Consider the following 15,033-nt stretch of genomic DNA (forward strand, 5'->3'; position numbering starts at 1 on the left):
ACTCACAATCAAAGGTAGCCTCCTACCTCTGGCTCTAGCCAGGTCTCTGTCTGGCCAGCTGCCAGATGTCGCTTCACTAAACAAGCCACCCCACTTGGCGAGCGTCTTGAAGACGCTCTGGGAAAGCAACTGTCGTTGCTTGCAGTCGCCTGCAGCCGTTACCTTTGTTAACTTCGCCACGTGCTGCATAGGCACAAAGCGTAAAGGAAAACTCATTGCGAGGCGCACTCAATGGAACTGCAAGGCACACACCACCATAGAGACCCAGACTTGTTCCAAGTTCCAAACTTATCGCCACCTTTCGCATATGCCTTATGCTTGGCTTCATAACGTCTTTTTGAAACCCTTGCTGCAACTGCGAGTCCATAAAACACTAATTTGAGATAATGTTGTAAAGTATTTCCAGTGCTCTAGTTCAATAAATATTCTCTTTAGTTCGTCTTTTTTATATACATCATTTTCATATACTCAATTTTCCTTAAGATATTTTTGCATAAAATCCACAAGTTAAAAATTAAAATAAAAATGGGTACATTCTAGGTATTATATATTATATATATAGGTTAGCCCTAATTAGAGAGGGCAAGTGCTTAAGGAAGATTAAGTGCACGTATCTATCAAACACCTTACAAGATCTATATATTTATTTTTGCATTAATTGTTCAAATAAATTTAAAAAAAAAAAAAAAATTAATAAATAAGAAATGATTCGCACTAAGACAACTTTTGCTAAATTTAGTTTTTTGTTTTTTATTCTGTCCTTGAAGGCTCTATTGTAACAGTATTTTCTGTATGTGAGTTAAATAAATTTAAAAAAAAAAAAAAAAAAAAAATCAAAAAACAACAACAAATTCAACAGTATGTTCTTAAACATTTAATTTTTGATAAGTCCCTAAAACTTTAGCCTACTAAACTTTGGCTAGCAATATTTCTTGACAAAAGCGTGGCACGTAATTCCATTTGTTAGTTTCGTAAGTCGCAAGTCGAAAGTCCAGAGGCAACGCCTCTGGGAAGTCGCCTTAATAATTCAATTTACGTGTGTGCTGGCCGTAATACGTTCATTTGGTGTAATTACGAACGCATATGACCGACGTTTAATATGCATAAACATTTCCTTGCCCTGGACTGGGCAACGAACTTCCTTAACAAAACGCCTCCAACTGACTGCTGGTAGAAGGCGAGAGGGGGAGGGGGGCTGGGCAGTTGGGCGTACGTACACCTGGCGTGTTGCGTTAGCCGCGCTCTGATCCGTGGGGCATTGACGGGGCGTTCGCTGGATGGGTTTGACTTATTTCTATGACAAATGTGAGATATGTTAATGTGATAGGCTGCGGGTTATTAAGGAAATTACCTACGGCATTACCTGGCTAAGTCTGGGCGGCTAAACGTTGGGCATGCCACCCAAGAGTCCTTGGCCAGGACAAATATTTGAAGTTTCAATTTCATGAATGGAGGTGTTTGTGTGCGTGTGTGTGTGCGAGTGATAGTGAGGAAAGGGTGTGTGTGTATGTGTGAGTGTGTGGGCGAGCATTAATAGATATCCGTGGCAGAGAAATGACTTCATGTCATGCCTTGAAATAATTAGAGGTTGTATCTGGCGACGAGGCACCGCACTTGCTCTTGGCGCCCGCCGCTTATCGTTTTGTACAAATCAGTTTCATATTTCTGCCAATACGAAAGTTTGTTCCATTTGCGTAAAAAGGACAAAAGGCCAGAAGGCATGCGCTTGCATGTCCCGGAGCCTTGCAGATGGCCAGATTGATGGGGTCTGGGGACTATGTGCCATATGCATATACAGATGTGTACTTGTATTTGTATTTATACATCACACACTTTGGTGTCATTAAGTCCAATGCAATGAGTAAGGCCATCAACGGGGCAGCAGAAAACGCTGCAAAAAGCGTTGACTCATCAAGGGGCTGGGGCGGAGTGCTCTGGGGCAGCGATGTTCCATTAAATGGTGAAATTGTAAAACTGTGAGACGTGGTTAGCTCTCTTTGTGTCGTGCACGAAAAATATAAATTTATTTAAATGCAACTGCGTATAAACAAATTGATTGCATTTAATTGAATTTAACTCAAGTGCGGACAGCTCGACGAGCAACTAAACGGCGGAAAATTGACTTGGAAAATTAAATTAAAATTCAATTGACAGCTCCTAGAGGCAAAGACAGCGAGCAGCTCGAACTTGTTTTTATTACAAATCAAGTCGATGCACAAAGTCGCAATGAAATCTTGCAAAGCATAAAACTCAATTTCAATTGTCCAGCGAACAGAGGTCGACTCGGTCCCTGTCTGCTGTCTGCAGTCCAGGATTTTCTTGGACAAACAATGGGCGAATGTTGATTTATGCATCGAAGCTGAATTCTTGGAAGGGCTTAAAGTTTGCCAATAAGCAAAGCATTCAAGTCCCAGTCTCCGTCTCCAGTCGCCAGTCTCCGTCTGTCGCATTCATTGCGCCATTATGTGCGCTGCATTAGCAGTGAAGGAGCTGCTCGAGCGGAGGCATCCCGGTCAGCGCTGTTGCAGAAAATCAATGGCATTTCACTCGAGTGTGCGGCCAGGAGGCTGGAAAAACTTGTGCTCGGCCTGCGGCTGGCTAAACTCTCGGCGACTATAAGTGACATTTTCATTAAAAAGAAAAACTGTCAGCTCGGACTAGGTGCAGGAGGCCGACTAGGCACAGGCACAAGGACAGCTAAGAGGACGCTTAGCTGTAAATGTAATCGGAGCTTGTGGCCAACGGGCTGGGGCAGCTCAAGTAGTTGCCAGTGCAAAGTCGCCCCGTCGGATTCATTATGATAATTTAGTTGCCCGCCAATGCGGACGAGAAGAGTTCCGCGAATGCATTGACATTTCAAGAACTTTGAAGAGCAGCTAGAGAGAGAGAAAAAAATAATAACAGCACAAAGTACGAAAATGAGGCGAAAGAAAAGCAAAGCATTAATAAAATTAAATTTGTGGAAAATGACTTTTTGCGATGGGGAGCGAACTTAACACGTGCTATACATATAAATGTGTGTATGTGTGTATATAAGCAATTGCAATATGAGGGCAGAAATCTGTTGAATTAAGTTTTACAGCCGTGGCACTTGCTGGCTGACTAAGTCGACTCTGACAGCTCGTCAGCTGGCATCATAACTCAACGGGCATATTTGGGATCGCAGTCAAAGGCTTTGCGCATTGCACTTAATGAGCACATCCGGCCATTGCTGACCCCTGCACCCCAGCACCCCAGCACCCCTCTCAATGGCTGCATGGCCTTGCATTGCTTCATTGCACTTTACATTAAAGTCGCGACATTACACAATGCAACGACAGCGACAAGAACATTAATGTTCATTAGTCCCCAGAGACGGTTAGGGGTTTGTCCAGTTGGCCGATCGACAGGTTCGGCGAATGCATTAGATCCAGTGTTGTGGCTAGGTGTCAAGGCATTGCAACGCTTCACGCTCAATTACCAGGCAGTGTCGCATCTTCGGAATCTTCGCTGCGTAATTGATACCCAGACTGCATCTTCTACTTCAGGTGGCTGCTGACACTTCGTCTTCTTCTTCTGCTTCGTCTTTTTCACAGGAAGTGCAAGCAACCGCCGTGACGCTTCCTTTGGCAGCTTTGTTGGTTTTTGTCCGAATTCGAATCCGAACTCGAATCCTAGGCTTTGTTTGACTTCACTCTACTTTACAGTACTTAAGTTGGGGCGGCTCTCGGTTCACTTCTTAGACTTGACCTTTTGTTTCGTTCGAGTTGCGGTTCATTAAGGCAACTTGAAACCCTTTCGCGCTGCCTGAGAACCTTTTTGGGCTTTGTTTTACTCAACCGGGTTGACTGAACCTTGTCGCTGCTCTTGCCGCTGTCGTTGTCGTTGCCGTTGTCTTTTGATTTTTTCCCAACTTGACATCGAAACGCTTGTGGTGTCAATTAAGTGGTGCCTTCGGAGCTATTTGTTGTTTTAGTATTTCTGCCAGCAGAACGGCTTCAGAATTAGTTGATTTATGAATTATGACAATGTAGAGCGTTCTCCCAGCCATTGCAGACATGCGGTCGCCTCCGCCTCGATGCCCGCCTCGATCTCTGCCTCTAAGCTGCCGGATATTCTAATAAAGCAAACGCTGCTGCCTCTGCCTCTGCCGCAGCCACAGCCTCCAATTGCAGCTAAACTGTGTGCCACTGTGCAGATTTAACACTTCTTGTCAGAAATTGATTGAAGTAACCCCTAGCAGAGCAGTTGAGCTCTGCCCGTCCCCCTGTCCATTTGTCTGTTCGATCAACAACAGCTGCTGCTGCTGCTAAAGAAGGAACCATCAATTGTCCCATGCGGAACTAGACTTGTACCGCACGAAATACCCTAATATATGGTATATAACTAACATTATCATGTTGTTTGTATTGTATGATGTGTAGGAAATTTACTTGCATATAAGAAATGAATAATGATAACAATTTAATTTTAAAATCTACGCAAATTCTGCCTCACTAATCAAAATTATCGTGTGATTATTGAAATCAAATAATAAATTAATGGAAAAAATAATAATTAAAGTAATATAATAATATTGCTATATAAAAAGATAGTTATTTAATTGCTATATAAATTATTTAAAAAAATTACAGCAAACAAATTACGTTAATATAAAACAAGAAAGTTTAATTTCAAGAAAATTTCAAGGAAACAAATTTTAAATAAAAATAAACCTAAAAATATATATTAAAAAAACTTTTAATAATGGAAAATATATTAAGTAAATAAACCTTAGAATTCAGAAATATATTTAAAAAAAAAAAAAAAATTATATTTAGACTGTGATTTTTAATTTAAAAATTCCAGTAGGTGAATATTATTTAAATATATATAAGTTTTGTATTATGGTACATATTATATACATTTTTCTATAAATAAAGTAATGATTCTCCATTAAATATAAAAATCATACTTTATATACTGTATGCATTGGTTAGAGCATCAACTGAATGGACTATCATCCGCATAGATTTTCTTTCTTCGACATCAGCATAGAGGCTGCCCAAGTTTGGGTGCTTGTGGGTGCAGACCCCCAACTTCCAAGCAGTTGTCAGTTTGTCGGACTAAATAGCAGTGGGAATGGGAACTGTTGCAGCAGCAGTAGTTGTTGTTGTTGCTGTTGCTGTTGCTGTTGCTGTTGCTGTTGCTGCTGCTGCATTCAAATTAGTGCAATCAAGTTATCTTGTATCTGCGTATCTGCAACTGGCCACTGACCACTTGCTGGCAATTGTATCTTTGCATCTAACACTTCAATTGCCGATTCAACTCTACAGTGGTGCGCCGCACGCATTGGTGGGAATTTGTATGCATGCGCAATTGCTGCGATCAAGCAGAAGGAAAAACTATTTAAACAAAGGAAATTATTAAAAATTATTGCCGACCCTTGGGTTGCGGGTGGCTGCTCGAACAGAGCATAGAGCACCGTGTGAAAAGTGCACCCTCGCCACAAAGTCGGAGATCTCGAGCTAAAGTCTCTGCATGCAAATGCCGAACTACTTCCTCCTGGTGGTGGGCATTGGTTATGCTTCAAGGCGCTTATCATGTCGTCCAAGGTGCACTATGGGTCAGCACGCAAATAGCTTTACATGATTCTGTTAAAATTTTTGGGCCGGCAGGCGGGCAGGTTGCCAGCTGGCAAGGTCCTGGTGAGAAAACGTTGTCTGGCAAGCAAACCGTGAAGTTTTTCCTACAAAAGGGGTTCATTAAAGTCGATCGGCTGCTTGCAGGAGCTGTTGTTAAGGCGAGGCCGCTGCTTCGGCTGCTGCTGCTGCCTCGGAGTTGCAAGTTCATTGCCGCACCCTCGGGCAGAATTCATTACTTTGGATTTGCAACGCCAATGCGCCTAAATGTAGACAATGTGCAACCCCAAAGTGGTTAGCGCAAACACCCCGAAAATGTCGGCCCAAGAAAAGCGAACAGAAAAAAAGAGTCTTGAAAAATTGCACAAACCGTTCAAGCAACAACTTGTGGCAATGCAACACGGCCCGAAGACAACCCACACTCCAGCTGCAACTCCCACTTCTCTTGTCGCCTCCCCCTGCTCTCCCTCCCCCTTTCCATTCGGGCAGCTGAAAGGGTGGCTGCCTGCCAAGGACATTCTGCAGCCAGCTCAAGCTGCAGCCCACTTGAAGTCTCGCAGTGAGCCGCTTTTTAATTTTTCCAAAATCATGCGGCAGGGGCCAAGCAAAACGCATTTCTTATACGGCCGCAAACGAAATTTGACTGCGATTTTTGCTCGAGTGTCGTCAGAGGAGGCGGCTGCATGATAAACCCAGCTAAGCGATGGCACATAAAGCACGAGGCCATCATTAATACAATTGTTAAGCTATCCCTATTCGGTAGAAATAATTTAAATATATAATCTAATATATAATTTTTAAGTATATGCAAAAATAAAAAAAAAATTTTTAGTGGAAAAATTAGAAAATTATTATTTAACAAATTTTTGCTTAAAGAAAAATTAAATTATAAAATAATATAATAAAAAAATTACAAAACTACATACATATTTAGTCAAGTTCAAGTTGAAATCTTTTGTTGTAAGAACTCTGTAAAAAAACCTCAATAATTTGCAATTTCAGAATTTTAATTTTGTTCGTGTCACGCGCTCATCGCTAGCTAAAGATTGCTGTCTGATGCTCGAGACAAAAGAAATTAAAAAGTGCATAATATGAATCTATAATACATAATAATAAAGCTTAACAGCAGCAGCAGCATCATCATCTTCATCATCGTCATGATGAGCCTCCTCATCTGCTGGTTCTTTGAGAGAGAGCTGGTAAATAAAAAAAAAAAAATGAAAATAAAAGTGAAGGGTTGTCCTGCTCCCGGCCGTAATTCCTTCTTCTTTTTTTTTTTTTTGGCATAGCCAACAACAAGAAATGCAAACAGAAAATAAAATTTTCGTTGAAAAGAAATTAAAAATCTGCAAGATTTGCATTTTGACTCAGACCAGCAGCAGCCACGCCCACACTTTGAAAGCAGCCTAGAGATTAATGTATACATATATACGTATGTACGTATATATTTGTGTGTGTATATATATTTTATTTTATATTTTGTGGGATCTCCACAGGCAAAACTTTTGAGTGTTCACCTCAAAGTGCACTGGCGTGGACATTGAGAACTTGCGTGGGCGGCTAGGGGCGTGGCAGCTGCTTCAGCTTGTACTTTAGCCGGATGCTGATGAGCAGAGCAAAGCACTGGCCATCTAGCCAGCGGTCTAGCTGGGCATCTGTAACGATGTGCTGCATTGATGATGCTTCAGCGAGAAGTTTAAATTCAAGTTCTGCTCGGCTCTGCTGGCCCCCATCCACTTGTGCTGCTGTCAATTTGGTTCAATTTTAATTAATGAGCACACAATTCGCCGCATAATTTGCATTCGCATTCAGCTAGCCCTCGCCAAGCGGAGCCGAGCCATTATCTAAGCACAATGGCGCCTGCGACTTGGGTCCGCTTAATTAAAAGCCAGGCATTGCTCGACTTGGAGGCTTTTCTTTATTTGCCTATTTCTTTTTCATTTTCACCTGCTCGCCGTATCTGTGGGCATAGAATAAACACAAAGTTTTCTCTCGGCTGCCCTTTATTTGCAGCCCAGCAGCTGCCATTGAGTTTTGCAGTTCATTGAAAGGCTCGGCGAGAAGCACAAGAAAATATCGCAAAGAAAAAGTGCAATTCATTTATTTGCGTTTCCTTCTTCAGTTGTTGTCGTATTCTTTTTTTTTTCTATTTTTTATTTTTCTGCTCGTTTTGGCCGGCAAATCCTTTAGGCCAAGGAGTCAGACCCGGTCTGCTGCTGCTGCTGCTGCTGCTGCTGCGGCTGTTGCCATCCTCATTCATATTTATGGACTTTGTGGGTGGCGTCTTCTGCTGTTTCAGGTCTGTGTGCAATGCACTTGTCAAAGCTTAATTGAAGGCAAGATTGCAGTCTGACTCGTTTTCTATCTTCCTCCTGCTCTCCTTGTATATGTATATAAAATATATATATTTGACTATATATGCGCACGTGTGTGTGTGTGTGTGAATGCGGCATATTTTCCTGACGACTTGGCAAAAGTAACTGCAACGTCGCTCAAACAAAGTGAAAGCTAAAGAAAAGAAATTATTTATACTCCACGTACACTGCGCAAAATCAGACTCTAATAATTATTAGCGAGTTCTATTTAGTTTACCCTGTCTTCTTAGACTTCATATATATAAAATTCAAAATATTTAGATTTTTGCATTGTATTAAATAATACATAAAATGTTTTGTAATTTATTAATTTATTTTTTATAAAATTACTCTTACTTCTTCTGTACTTCAGTGTAGCTAAATTAGGACTTTTTTATTTCGAAAAGAAACCAAAAATTAAACAAAAGCCTTGCGCCGTGCTGCTGCGGCACAGGACCTGGAATGAGCTGTGAGTGCGCTGCCAAGGCGGCTTGCCCTACTCAGCCGCAGTCGCACACACACAAACACACTCACACACACATGCACGAAACCAAATAAGAAAAGCCAACGTCAACGACGACGACGACGACGACGACGTCAAAAGAATGCAGTTAAGCACACAATTGACATTTGAAACGTCAACTTGGGCAGGCACTCGTGCTGAAGAAGTTGCATAAAAAAATGCCTCCGCTAGAGGTTTCCTACTTTGGACGCAAGGCAAGACCAAGAAGGGCGCACGCAGAGTACGAGGTAGCCTTCCTGCACACACATACATACACGCGAACACACACACATACACACAGAGAAAGAAATTCCACATGACTGCAGTTTATTTGCTGAGCAAATAAATTTCTATATGCGACTATGTTGCCGGCAACGGAGCGTATGAGTTATCTTTCTTGCCGTGCTCTCCATTCTAAGATAATCAACAAACGGCGGCTGATGCTGAAGACTAACGATGTGCGCATATCTGATTGCAGTTTACTGTTGCATGCATCATTAAAATGTGTCTATCTCTCATGCTCCATGCTGCATGCTCCACATGCCTCCTGGCCCCTGCCCCCTGCCCCACGACCGACTTCCCTTTGCACTGCAGCAGAGCATTGCTGCATTTTCTTTTTATATGCCACATACTTTGCTCAAGGTGCATCATCGAGTTGTGGGCGCAGCAGTATTTGCATATGGGACACTGCCTGTTGCCAGGCACTGTGGCACTGGCACTGGCACTGCCACTGAATGGAAAGACGCACGCGTTAAGCCTTTTCAGCTGCGTGTCGCTGAACCGTGCTGCAAGAGCCCGAGTTAGAAGCCAGCCGGCAGGACACTGATGAAAGTGCCCAGCTGCTGGCAGGCCCCGAACTACATGCCAAGTATCTTTAATTAAGATCTAAGAATTTAAGTATTAGCTTATTTGCTCGTCAGCAATTCACTTTGTGCTGCTCACATAGCAAAGCCGAATACCTAATCCGCTTTTGAAGCAGTTGATAATCCTAAAGAAAAGCTGCATTCGCAACGAGTTTGTCAACTTTAATTAAAATAATTTATTTTAATTTAATAATTAATTTAATTTTTAAAAATTTAGAATTGTTTTCCTTTAAACTAACTAAATTTCTGACTTTCATTGAAGGTTGTTGTGGAAACAAGATTAAATTTTAAATGAAGTAAATGGAATTATTTCATGCAAAGCAAGGATTATAATCAAAATCAATTAAGATTTGTTTCAGCTCAAGTGAAAAAATTTGATAAATTTGGTTTTATCTGCTCAATAATTGGAATTGGAATTTAATTTAATATAAACTTAGCACAAAGTGTTTATAAATATTGCTATTAATAATTATATTATACTTCTAAATATTTTATTTCAGAAGAAATAATAATTTTCTAAATTTTTTAAAAATATTTTGAATTATTTAATATTTGATTAGATATTTAAAAAATTAGCTATTGCTAATGTAATTAATTTCTTAAAAGCTTATCTTAAGCTGCAAAATTGCTAAGCCCTGTATCAGCTAACTGCAAGTAACACATACACACACACGCACACACACACACACGTACATACACACACACGCATATACACACAAATTTGCATTAAGTGCAACGCAAACCCGTGAAGAAATAACTTTTGCTACATTTTCCGGAGCCTGCCTAAAATAAAGGAAACAGAGGAGGGCAGCCAAACGAATGCTGCAAGGGCTCGTGGCAACTACTGCAGCGAGAGCAACTGTAGCGGCAGCAGCAGCAGCTGTAGCAAGGAGTAGCAGGAGTAGCAGGAGCCACTAGCAACTACAGCAAAAAGTGCAAAGTTTTCAACTGCTACACACACACACACGCACACACTCTCATACTTATGGGTGAAAGGAGGCGACTGCATACGCTGCATATACGAAACTAGGCTCCACAGTTCGCACGGCCCTAGCCTAACGCTTTTTGACCTCCGCCCGGCAGGTGGGAAAGGCGCGCAAGGACTAACAAAATTTTCCCAACGGTGAAAAAAATTATGTTGCATACATTACGGCGTGCACACAAAAACAAAAGAAACTGCACGGCAACTTTCTGCAGCCGCATTTTTCTTGCTGCCGCTGCCGCTGCTGCTGCTGCTGCCGCCTTCCTTAGCGCCTCTTCCTTCTCCTCCGGCTCCTGCTGCCCGCTACTTCTGAGTAAATTAACTGCATTTCTTTAGTGGTGCATATTTGGAGGCTCGGCAGGGCAAAAATGTTGCTTAACTACCTGCTGGCTGCTCCCCATCGCACACGGAGTGGAGGGCTGGGGACTGGCAACTGGGGCTGGGGCAGGGGAGCGTGTCGCCCAAAGGGTTGCCCTGCCAGTTGCAAAACAAGTTTTACTTGTAGAAAATGTACTTTGCATTCGCATTAATTAATTAAAAATAAAATATAGAGAGCACGGCCGCCTGCAGAAACCAAAAATAAAAAAATAAAAATACAAAAATAAAATGTATATATATAAATAAAGGGTGGCACTGCAGCAGTCAGACGAAGGAGCAGAGCAAGACACGGCGCGGGCTAGAAGCGGGGCTGAGCAGGAGGCTGGCGAAGTGAATGCAACGGATGCGAAGACATGGCAAAGAAGCATGGGCGGGCGGAAGTGCTCGGGTTGGGCGCGACTCAAAAACTTGATGACTGCAAAAACTGGACTTTGGGGGCGTGCGCATAAAGGCGGCGACCAGCAGCAGCAGCAGCAGCGACAGCAGAGGCAGCAGCAACAACAGAACAAAGGCAACAAAAACTCGCGGCAAGGGCAAGCTGGACAGGCTGAGCCAGGAGTGAAGATGGAGGCTGGCGACTGGAACAGGGCTGGAGCAGCGATTTTATTTTGTTGATTGTTTGATTTTTTGCTTCACTCCTCTCACTCGACGTCGCGTCGTGAGGCATTGCAGTTTGGCGCAGTCGCCTGTTGGTCACTGAAGGGTCTCCGGCGTAGCCTCAAGACTTTCGCTGTGTGGGCTGCTCGAGCTAAACGGAAGTGTACGAAGGGCCGTCCGCCAGTCCAGGCCAAGCCGGCCTAGTCAGCCCGGGCCGTTGATGAAAAACGCACTCGAATTAAAGCGTCGAGAGCTGAGTTTGGGGAGCAATGCCACTGGACTCAGTCCAAACTTTTGTGGCATGAAGTGCGTTTTTAGCAAACCAGCGAAAGCACGGGAAGCACGGGAAGCCAGTGTGTAGGGCTTGTGTGTGGGACGCTGGGCAGTTGCTCCGTAACAACCCCGAGTCGATGGCCATATTTACGTAGAGTTTCGGATAAGAAAACGCACAGTGAGTGGTCAAGGATTGAAAATGCAATTAATGGGAAATTAAAATATGTCAACAAGAATTTATTTATAACAACAAATAAATAGGAAAAAAATAAAATAAAATAAAATAAATAATATTTCAAATTGCAAATTGCAGAAATTTAATATATATATTTAAAATATTTTTATATATACTTATATTTTTTTTCTAAATTAATTTAAGTAGATACCACAATGATATTTTATTTTAAATTTATATCATTCATTTATTATTTGAAAAAAAAAAAAAAATAGATATTTATAAAAAAAAATTTTTAGTATAAATTTTTTAATAATTATAAAATAATTATAAATATATGCTAAAAATCTGAAAATAGTATAAAATTAAATAAAATGTTCTAAATATTAAAACTAAATGTGTATAAAAATAAAAATAAATAAATTAAATTATTTAAATTAATCGAATAACATTTTTAAAAATTAAATAATTCAAAGGAAAAAATATATAAATTTCTCCAAATTATTTTTATTTTTCATCGATATGACTAAAAATGTTTTGGATTTATTTTACTGTTGCTTATATGAAAAGTTGAATCGCTCCTTTGGAGCTGTTGGCTCTGCTTGCAGCAATCGCTTGCTCAAGCATTTGAATGGGCCAACCCGAATCGGGTCTAACTCTAACTGCAGTCTGCAGTCTAACTGCTGCACCAAATAATGCGTACAAATGCAGTCGAGAAGTGGCAGGCGCCTGGAGATGGGCAGCTCGGCAAGCAATAAGGCATGGGACAGACAAGGAGCTGGAGAGGTGCTGCAATAGTAGGGCAGGAGGAGACGGGGAGGCCAGCATATTGCAATTTCACAAATCAAACAAAAGGCAGCAAGCAGTCAAACAACAACAAAACAACAAAACAGTGGGGAAAATAACGGCGCCATAAAACACAGAAGACTGACTGAGGCTCGGCCAAAAGGACAATGTACAGGCCGGCCGCGTTACACACACGTTCACGTACGTACGGCGAGGATGGCACAGGATACAGCTCAGCTCGGCCCAGCTAATATGCATTGCACATGCAGCCAGATGCAGGGCCAAAAAGTTGAGGGCGGGCGACAGGGCCAGGCGCAGGAGCAGGACCAGGGGCAGGGTAGACGAAACGAAACGAAACGAAACGAAACTTTTAACATGACTGTTGTTTGGCAAGGAGCGAGGTTGAGGGGGGTGCAGAATGGGGCTACAGCTTGGTTTGTTTGCCAAGCCAAATGCATCCGATGCAATTTTTTCGGCGCAATATAGACGCAAGTCCTTGCTGCAATCAACTTTGCGAAAGGGCTGAACACTGAACACTGAAGCGGCAGCATGAGCAGGCGGTTGGGCGAGGGGGCGAGAGGGCGAGGGGACGTGCTGCAGAGTGGTTCGCAAGTCAATCAGTCCAAAAAGTCGCTAAAGCCAAGCGAGTCGCCTCCACGTTCCGCCTCGCCTTGCTCCACTCGCCAGCTAAAGTACTTATTATCCTTGTTTGTTGGCTGGCAACGGGCAAAATGCAATATCGAATGCATTCGGCGGCAGCCAACAGCTAACAGCCAACAGCCAACAGTCAGCCAGCCAGCCAACAGCAACAACTGCAACCGCAAAGAAATTGCGAAAATAGAAAAAAAAAGAAAATAAATTTTGAAAAATTGAAAAGCACAGGCAGCGACTCACATGTGGCTGAGAGGCAGAGAGATTTTCAATTAAAAGGAATTGCTGCTCTATGTAGATTTTTGTGCTTATTAGGCTGCTGCACACACACACACACACACATATAGACACACACGCACACTCGAGCAGACGTCGCATTTGGTAATCAATTTCAGTTTGTTGTGTGTCGCTGTTTTGTATAGACAATCTTTGCTAATAAGCTGCCTCCTGCTGCTGCTCCTGCTCCTGCTCGTGACATCTCGCAGCTGCATTCCACTACAGAGATGCATTATGCAAGAGCTTTTGTGCTTGGCGCTGCCAAATTTGCATTTGTCGACTATAATTCACGCCAAAATGCTTAGAATGCGCCATTTCAATTAGGACAAGCTGCCAGGCGCTGTGCTTGGCACAAGGATTACCAGGCCGATTATCCTTTTACATGCATGTATGTGTGAGTGTGTGAGATAGCTAAAAGTGTCATCAGAGACTGCAGCATAGGCAAAACACGATGACAATGCCGGCCTAGAGGCTGCTCCAAAAAGGTGAGCATCGAACACTATTTAGCAATCTATGATACGAGTAGAATCGATAGATTCAAGGGAATAGTCAGAAGAGTGAGACAATGGTTTAGGTTGGCCGAAAATAATAAGACATAGTTTTCTTGAAGTTAAAGGTGAAAACAAAACAGATGCTCAGATAAATAAGTTGTACAAATTTAGAGATTAGATAAGAAAAAGTAAAATAAATCGAATATTTTTAATTTGATGATATTTGTGAGTAGGAGTCTCAATAAGCTGCAATTATTCGTTGCAGTGAAATTCAATTTCTCAATCAAGCCGAAGGACCCGAGCTGTCTGTGCTTAACTTTCAAGTTAATCTTAATTAATAAAATTAAGTTATCAATTAATCCGAATATCTAAGAAATAAATTAATGAATCTGCTAATCATAGACTTTTTCTGCTTGTACTAGTAACATTAATGCAAATAATGAAATATATACATACATATAATATATATTTGTAATTTCTATTATAATAATTTATAAATTTAATAATATAATATAATATTTTTTAATTTATCAAATAATAATAAAAATAATTTTAATTTTTCAATTGTATATTTGATGTGATACAACGGAACTCCAAATGTAACCTATAGGAGTTCAGAGAATATCTCGAATAATAGATATACCAGATATAAGATGAAAACCCCTATACCCTGATTTTCCATTTTTAATGGGTTCAGGGTATGAAAATAAAGAAAATAAATATTTATTCCCAATTAAATATATTTTCTAGTAAGTATATAATAGATACCAGAGCCATCTTTCAGCTTTCTCAGGTAATTATTGCTGGATAAACATTTTAGTTATAGCAGCGCTCAAATACATCAACTTGTTAAGGCCAATAGAATGTGAGTTTGCATTTCTTAGAAAACTCTGGAAAATCCATTCAGAAATTTTGGCTAATTCCTGATCGCAGCCGCATTACAAATTGCGCTAAAGTTGTTGTTGTTGTTGTTGTATTTGTGCGAAGCATGAATTTAAGTAGTCTTTGCGACACGCACACAAAAACTATGCAAAAATGTAACAAAAACAGGGCTAAAGCCGGTGAAAACCTCTTTGACAAAGGCAGGTAGATAATGTACTCGGAA

General features: G+C 41.3%; 1 protein-coding gene and 1 non-coding gene across 16 annotated transcripts in view; one reads left to right on the forward strand and one right to left on the reverse strand.

Annotated features, from left to right (window-relative positions):
- Positions 1–15,033, reverse strand: part of pros (homeobox protein prospero) — an 82,510-nt gene that overhangs the window by 36,029 nt on the left and 31,448 nt on the right. The window lies entirely within an intron of this gene.
- On the forward strand, positions 14,131–14,214 carry LOC149270328 (small nucleolar RNA Me28S-Am2634). Its single transcript, XR_016268812.1, has one exon. It is a non-coding gene; the product is annotated as a small nucleolar RNA Me28S-Am2634 (small nucleolar RNA).

Source organism: Drosophila arizonae, chromosome 2 (assembly GCF_054131065.1).
Source record: "Drosophila arizonae isolate 15081-1271.41 chromosome 2, UAZ_ARI_1.0, whole genome shotgun sequence".
In the NCBI taxonomy this organism is placed as follows: domain Eukaryota; kingdom Metazoa; phylum Arthropoda; class Insecta; order Diptera; family Drosophilidae; genus Drosophila; species Drosophila arizonae.